Here is a 9,192-nt window from a genome sequence, read left to right as displayed (position 1 = left end):
GGGGATTGCTAGACATTACATAACCGTCTTTTTATTCATAGCAGGATTTGTCAAAATTATTAATTTTAAAACATATTTATGCTGGCTATGTTAAATACCCATATTTCGTCTCTAAAACATTATATATTCTCTTTCAGGTTCTTCTTGAAATTCTTTGAAGAAGTGAAAACCGGTATGTGTTTATCTGTACACATTCATAAAGCATGACCATTGCTCTAGTGATGGACAGACGACACGACTGTCAAGAGGCAAACTGACTTTCTTGCCAAAGAAATAAAACTTCAACTTCATGGAGGCAGTTTCGGTCTTAGGTGCAGAAGTTTAAAATCCCCTGAGAATGCTTCCTACAGCTACCATTTCATGTATATTGTAATATCCTAGGAAATGGGTTTTCTCTTTGCATTTTGTTTCAAGTGTTAAGATCTACAATAAAGTTTTGACTGCGTGTACTATTTGGAGATGTTGTCTTTATCTTTTCTGTCGATGGATTCTGGGTTGTAGACACTCAGGCATTTTTTGATCCATCTCTCACAGTAAGGGCTACAAATGAGATGAGTCTTCATCAGGAATAAAGGAAAGAATACAGGTAAGGTAATAGATGACTCCCTGATTTATTTATCCCTGTGTATCTGAGGTGACTGTTGTCATCAACCTGTATATAAACTTTAACTTTACAACAAAGTACACTCACATGAGTTTAAACCTTTGTACTTTTCATTGTGTAAATATTTGCAATAAAGAGAGCTTTCAAAGTAATGAAGTTGTGTGATGTGTGTAACTCATTTAATAGATTCTCTTGTATAACTTAAAAGACTATATAAATGGTTTTCCTTCATGTTGAATGTAATGAAGACAGTGTCTCTTCTAACAATATATGTAGTAATTTTGGCCTCTATAAAATTTAATATTACATATCTTGCCTAAACTTCCACCACAATTACTTATGAAATACTTCCTATACTTACTCAGTGTTTTTTTCTAAATATTGACTTTAAAATGCAGTTAGCAGAATAGATATTGAGGTGGATGGAGTGAGGGAGGAAACTGAATGGGAGGGGAGGTAGAGAAGGGAATGGGTAGGAGGAATTAGGTATAGTGAATGCAGGGGAAAGGGAATGGAAATCACAAGTGTGAGGTGCACATCTCTAGGAAGTGCCAGAGACCTGGGAAAGGCGAACCCCCCGGGTATCTATTGGGGTGACTCTATCAGTGGGGATACAGATCCTTAATTGGCCACTTCTGTAGCCAGGCATGACTCCCTGTGTTGTGACAAGGAAAAAACCAACCCACAAAACCTTCAATCCAAAATGAACACAGCCTACAAGATCTTCAGAGACAAAGATAGATAGAGCAGACATGGAAGGAACGTCCAACCAATGTTTAGCACAGATTGAGACCTACCCCATGGGCAAACACCAATCTCAGACACTATTAAAGATATTCTATTGTGATTGTATACAGATTCCTAGCATAACTGTCCTCTGAGTGACTCCACCCTACAGCTGAGAGAAACAAGTGTAAAGATTCACCACCAAACATTAGCTGTAGCTTGGGGAATCTTTTGAAAAAAAAAAACAAAAAAAAAAAACAAAACAAAACAAAAACAAAAACAGGTGAAGAATCGAGGCCCAGATGTTATGAGGGACTCCACAGGAAGACCAATAGAGTAAACTCACGAGGACTATTGGGGTCTGCCAAAGACTGAACCACCAACCAGAGAGTGAACTTGGACTGAACCTGAGCCCCCAGGACATAGGTAGGAAATGTGTATCTTTGTCTTTTACGGGTTCCCCCGACAACGGGTGTTGGCCTATCCTGAAGATGGATACCGATATTGGGATGAAAAGTGAGTGAATAAATAAATGAATTTTAAAGAAACACATATCCCATATACAGATAACATATTTTGGGAAAGCCGTATTCTAATTTTTTGACACCCGCATGAAGACAAAGCTTGTTTAATGCCTATGTCCTTACAAGCCATAATCTCTTTCATTCTGTTCTTCCATCAGAGACCCCAAGCTCCATCCGTGGTTTGGATAGTGGGTTTCTGCTTCTGTCTGAGTGAGCGGCTTAGTGGAGTCTCTCAGAGGGAAGCCATGATAGACTCCTGTCTGCAAGCATAACAGAGCGTCATTAATAGTGTCAGGGATCGGTGCTTATCCATGGGGATGGTCTCAATCTGTACTAACCATTGGTTAATCATTCCTCACTCTCTACTCTATGCACGGCCCCTGCATTTCCTGTGGTCAGAATAAATTTTGGGTCAAAAGTTGGTGTCTCTATCACTCCATTTTGGTTGCTCTCTGGCTACAGGAGGAGGGCTCTTTAGGTCCATATCACTGAGGCTGTGAGTCTCAGCTAAGGAAACACCCATTGATTCATGGGCATCTCTTACCCCAGCTCTCTGCCTCTTTCTGGAAATGACCTCTACCTCCCCACCCCATCCATCTAGGCTGCTGTGTCTGGCCTCAGTAGCAGAGGATGTGATCAGAGAGACTAGATGTGCAAGGTGAGGAGATACCCGTGGGGTCTCCTCCTGCTCAGAGGAGAAAGGGCTGGGGGAAGGATTGTGAGGGGGGTGAGCTGGAGGGGGGCAGTGTGTAGCATGTAAAGTGCATAAATAAATAACTATGAAAATAAGTAAGTCTACTTAAAGGTAAGAAGCAGGAGTGTGTGTGTGTGTGTGTGTTTGTGTGTTGGTTTATGTAACTAAGTAAACTTGAAGGTAAGAATATGTGTGTGTGTGTGTAAGTAAGTAAACTTGAAGATAAGAACAGTTGTGCGTGTGTCTGTGTGTGTGTCAGTGTGTGTGTCAGTGTGTATGAGTGTGTCTGTTTGAATATATATATATATGTATACATACATACATATGAAGGTAAGAAGCTGGTGGGTGTGTGTTTAATATTAAATTAGCACATTTGAGAAAACAGTGGTCTATGCAGAAGACAGAACAGCTTACGCAATATATTTACAAAAAAATGGCGGTTGCTGAAGATAAAGAAATGATTCGCTGATTAGTAGCATTATCTGTTCTTCCAGAGAACCCGTGGCCGAACCCAAGCTCCTGAGTGACAGCTCACAGGTGGCTGTAATTTCAGGTGGAATCTTACACCCTTTTCAACCTCCTGGACACTAGGCATGGATGTACTACACACATGAACAAGCACATGAAACTCTTACATATGTACAACAAAATATAAAAACAGAAGAGCAGTTCCTGGTTGACATAATTTGTCTTTCATGAATATTCATAGTGATGAGCACAGTCAAATAAACACTTTATTGATCTATAATGCAATCAAAGGCACTAAAAGTTAATGATGGCATGAGTCACTTGAAATCTATTTATTTAGAAAAATTGTAATAAAATTTACAGTAATGAAATTAAATTTTTATTTATATACAAATTAATAAACATTAATATACTCATATAGAGCTGAAAATAATACTTTCCACATATTTGTTTGCCTTTTATAAATATTGCAGTTTGTGGTTAGTTTGTTGTTGGTTTTTGTAGGAGTTCATTTCCAGGTATTAGCCCATAAACTCTATAAACTCATGCAGAATACACTACAGGGACTTAGGCTCTCTGGTGTTGAATCCAGGAAGGTTGCTATCTGTTTTCCTTCTTGTCAGATCAATTTTCTCTACGTACATTTCAAGGATATTTTTTTTCTCGGATTCTTGCAGTTTTGTCAAGCTGATAGCTGATAGCTGATAACTGGAGAATATTTAATTTTTGAAGCTATTTCCTGATGTCTGCACTATCAATGTTGTCGATTTTCAAATGCGTGACCAAGTGAACAGCTGTTCAGGGACTGAACATGCCTTATAACTACTGTTGTTTTGTCTCTTTGAAAGAAGAAATCAGAAAGGGGTGGTGTTTGGAGTAAGAGACTCTGTGGGGGAAAGCAGACATAAATAAATTAATAAAAAAAATAAATACAAAAATAAAGCTGAATTCAAACTACACAAGAAAATCAGATTTATTTGATAGGAAACAGTATGGTTTTATATCTTAACCTAATTCCTGAATTTTATATACTTTAATCAATCTAATGACTAATTCTCAAAATCAGAAAATTAAAAAAAAATATGTTACAAGTAACACAGTAGGTTGACCGAATCATAACAACAATGTTTCTAGAACTGTACACTTTCTATGCCCGTATCCAATCCAGAAACCCAGTTGACATTTAGATATTACATGTCTTTCGTCATTCTATTCTGTGATAATTCATTACTATTTTTATATTCTGTGACCACGCCTTTGAAGATTAATAATTACTTTGCTAGGATATCTCTGAATTTGGATTTGCACAGTGGTTTTTCTCTTTTAGGTTGAGATTATACGTACTTGACACAGATACCAAAAAGTGTTTCTTGCTTTGCTTATCGCTGTTAAACATTAGGAGGATGACTGTCATCTTAACAATTACTCCCAATTATGGAGCAATGAAATTATTTTAAATTATTTTCCTTTTGTAGATAAAATATTTTAATGTATTTTTCCTTTTATTTTCTTTTAAAGTAATAGAAGTTATAGGAGAATCACATAAAGCCTATATAAAAACTGTGTGTCTCTTCAAAACTTTATTATTAGTTTTCAACATCTTGTTCATTTTTTTACCAACATTTTGACCTGAGTGGTCCTTACTGCATGTAAGTAGACTCAGAACCATGAGTCCGAGGAGAATATAATTATTGTCTTTCTGTTTGGGTGACTCATGCCTAAAACATTACTGTAGTTTTAGTGTCATGGTAATTTTTTTAATGTCTTCCATATTTTCAGCACATTTAAATGGAATTTTATTTTTGTTTAATTATACTCATAAAGACTCAAGATTCTAATTTTATGTTATTTTATTTTCTTGTTGAATAGCAACCTGAATCTAATTATCTGACACTAGCTGACTTTTATATTTGTATTCTGTCACTTATAAACCCACTTCAATTCCTGTATAATGTGTGCATGCATGCGTGTGTATGTGTTTGTTTGTGTTTGTGTGGGTGTGTGTGTGCGTGTGTGTGTGTGTGTGTGTGTGTGTGTGTGTGTGTGTGTGTTTCTGAAACTATAATATTGATGTTGAGAATCGCCTGGCTGAAATTCTTTTCCACCACCCTATAGATATCAAACAGTGGAGGAAATACTACTCCTGTTCCAAAATCATAGGCCCTGGGTGCCCAGAACTGAAGTATGGACTGACCAAATGGTACACAAAGCAGAGGCTAACAATTCACTGTCCTGAGAACTACTTAGCAGTTCCAATCCAAAGCAATGCATTTACATGTACTGAGGAATATGGAATTGTAGCATAACGAGTTGAGATCATTTACAAACAATTTCTGGAAGATTTCCAAATAGCTAAGAATGGACACAGAGAATTTTCAGGGCCCCTGAGACATTAGCATGTAGTTTAAACTCTGCCCAGAAGAAAACCTTTATTTACTGGACTTATCTACTTAATTTAGTAGCAGGCAAACTTTACAATTGTTTGCAATTAAACATGGTGGGGAATAAAGGGAATACACTAAAATAAAGTTATGTTTCTTAAGTTTGTTTCAAGACAGCAAGAAAGAAAACAATGATTTTGTTTTCTTTCTTTCACAGACTTTGCACCTTTTTGAAAGAGCAATTTGGGATCCTTAATTACCTATTTATTATCAGAACTTTCTTCTGACCCAGAGTTCTTTTCAGTGCTGCCTTGACATCTTGGTTCATTAAGCTATAGATGATGGGATTCAGCAAGGATGTCACAGTGATATGGAAGATGACCAAGAATTTATCAACTCCTTGTGGGTGGTTAGATTTGGGTCTCAAGTAGTTTTGTCCCAACCCTACAAGGCAACCTATTCCCCATGAAACAATTGCCATATGGGCGCATACCTCATGACTCATTTGAGTTGCATAGTGAAGCTGGGCCATACGGTGGCCAAAGGACATGACTGCCGATATGAAACACTCAGTTATACCAAAAAGGGTGAAGAAAAACATCTGTGGGGCACATCCCTTCTGAGAGATTCCTCAGATCTCACTTACAAGGCTCTCCATATCTTGGGTATGACAGAGCCTGTGTAACCAATTTCCAGGATACATAAGGTCCCCAGAAAGAAGTACATTGGGGTGTGTAGAGATGGACTGGTGCAGATAGCAAAGGCTATGAGAGCAGAATGAGGGTGAACAGAAGAAGCATTCTCCAGGGACCTCACAGTTCTTGGCAATTGCAAAGCATTTGACAGAGAAGCCCTTTTCCTGCCACAAAGAGCAGTTGACACAATTGACACTCATCTCCAGAAACACAGAGCAGTAAGCAATTAGTAGGATTCTTGCAGATGAGAGATATTATTTTTTTAGTATTTTAGAGGCTCAGTTACATCAGAGTCAAAGTCTTTGTCTGCAGTCACAAAAATCAAAGCTTAGAAGATTTTTTCTCACAGAATTTCATACCTAATACTTTCTCTCTTAACACCAGGGGATTTTTCAAAGTGTGATAAGCATTTAGCCAAGTGTACAAATACTTACAATAGAAGGTGGATACATGTAGTCCTGGCACTAATGAAGCTCAGGCAGAAGGTTTACCATAAGACTGTGTTCAGTTTCACATGCTGCATAAGCAATCATTCAAATTAAGGAAAAGAAAACCTTGACTGTATCTCAATTTTTTACATTCTTATCATTAACTAGTTATCAGTGTTATGCAGAAAAACTGATCAACCTACTCATTTCTTTTTTTTTTTTTTTTTGGTTCTTTTTTTTGGAGCTGGGGACCGAAACCAGGGCCTTGCGCTTCCCAGGTAAGCGCTCTACCACTGAACTAAATCCCCAGCCCTTCAACCTACTCATTTCTATGTTTTCGTGTTGCCACAGGTATAATCTCTCCAACCACCCTGTGTTTGTGTTTGACCCGATTATCATCTGATTGCATTTATGAATATTGAAACCCACACAATAAAGGTATCATTTCCTCAATACTCATTATTATTGAAGATTAAGTAAAATCAAAAAATCATTTGATAAATAAATGAATACCGGTTTTAATACATAGAATTAAAAGCAAGGCACATCTCGATGTCTGCACAGTAACGAGGTCGTTAGAGAACTTTTTAAGAAGTGTAAAGTGATCCATGAAAGTTAAGAACGATCAAGCAAACAACACCAGACCCCTTCATGCCACAACCTTCAATATGTCAGCTGGCATTTGTAACTTAATAGTTCCTGTCTCTTTATAGAATGTTTTCTTAGCAGGAGTATTACTGTGTAGGCATTAAATGTCTGTTTTCTTAATATTGTTCATGATATTCTATCAATCAGACTGTTGATTTAAGTAAAGAAAAAAATAAAAGATGTATAGTCTGGATATGTAGTCCAGGCTAACCTGAAATTCCTAATTTCTCTCCCTCAGTCTCTGAATGTGAGTATTCTAAGAGCAAGACATGGTGCCTGGCTTGATAGATTTTCCTTCCTATTCTTTCATCTCAACATCTTAGAATTCCACCAAAATACCTGTATTTCTGTACACATAGTATCTATGCAGTTCATTCCTCTTTGCTCACTTTTGCATATGGCACCTGCTGTGTGCTTGTTTGGTTACTTACATGGAAAACTGTTCAGTTCCAGCACAGCCTTGTCTGTGTTCAAATATCATCCTTCTCTTCTGTCTATAGTTACACTCTGTTTTTCACAATGTAACTTGTAAAGTAGCTTATAGCACTGTGGTGTGACTCCTTCTCATCTTGTTCACATTGTAGCCTTATATGGAGACTCAGTATGGACTGCAAAGTTCTTATCATTATGTTCACCATCCTTTCCAATCTCTGAGCTCTCGTGTAATGAGAAGCTCCAGTGTTTAGCTTACTTTGGTTTCTTGGGGATTCTGCCTGTCCCTTCCCAGTATATCTTCTGAAGTTCAGTCTCATGTCCCTCAAATATTGGAATGTGGCAAACTCATTTTTCTCCCAGTCTGATAACTTTCCCCTTCAAAGGAGATGACCTTTCCTGTTTTGTTGGTTGTATATGCATTTTCTGAAGTTTGGGTTTTCTTTCCAAAAATACAACACTTTTTCTTGACAAGTGTAGAATAGGAGATATCACCAGCCTGTTCGGCTCTGTCTCTATTCACTTGATATAATGAAATGTCAGATGTATGTGAGTAGATCAGCACATGATTGATTCACAAATCAAATATGATTTTCAGTATTTCCAAATTATAAATAAACATGTTACATATGTGTACAATACCATATATTACACAAACACACACACATATATGCACACACTCACACGTATGCCACATACACATGTCTGCTTATATATTCATGCAGAAACACAGACACAGAGAAACACAATAGAGAAAGAGGACATGGAGACTGTACATGAATTAAAATGTTAGTATAAACAACAATGCAGGGTAACAGTATTTCTTTACATCCCTTTTCACCATTTGGTCAATTATAAATGCAGCGAAGAAAAAAAATGTATTCCCTATGAGTTTGCTTCTGTGTGAATTAAGTTAATTTCCCAAATCACTTAAGTTGATGTGGTGTGGAATGCTTGTCAGCTACATGGGACATGAGCATGAGTGCATATCTACACACAAACATTTTAGATTTACCTTTGTTTAAATTCTATTTTGAGGAGTTTCTCATCACAACACATAAATTTTGTTTCTATTCACTAATTGATCACTAGATTAATTTTCTATTGGGGATAATGAAAAACACAGCTCCCGAAACAACAACAACAAAAAAGCAAAACAATACAAAGATTTCTCATGGGGGCAGACGACATAGTCAGGTTACTAGCTTATTAGATCTATTAGATTAGATCTGCACCCATTCATGAAAAATTTAAAAAAATCTAAGTGTAGAGAACATAGGAAGCTCTTAAAGCTCTGACAATTATGAAGCAGGAGGTCTGTTGTACATACTTGACCACTCTGTGGACTCTGCTCTTGTAGAAAAATTGCTGGAATGAAGAGGATTCTATTGTGATTCATTTCACACTTATTTTGATGTACTGTAAATATTTCTCCATATTAAAACAAACAAACCATAAACAAGTAAACAACCTTCCCACAGACAAAACAAAAAATGAATACTTTTCTAAATTTTAAATATTTTAAAGCAACTTTGTTTTCATTAGTAGTTTCTGTATTTGTATATGTAGCTCTCTAGTTAGTGAGGCCTTGC

The sequence above is a fragment of the Rattus norvegicus genome, chromosome Y (assembly GCF_021556685.1).
Source record: "Rattus norvegicus strain SHRSP/BbbUtx chromosome Y, alternate assembly SHRSP_T2T, whole genome shotgun sequence".
NCBI lineage: Eukaryota > Metazoa > Chordata > Mammalia > Rodentia > Muridae > Rattus > Rattus norvegicus.
The sequence above is the reverse complement of the archived record's forward strand: the minus strand, read 5'-3'. Positions refer to the sequence as shown.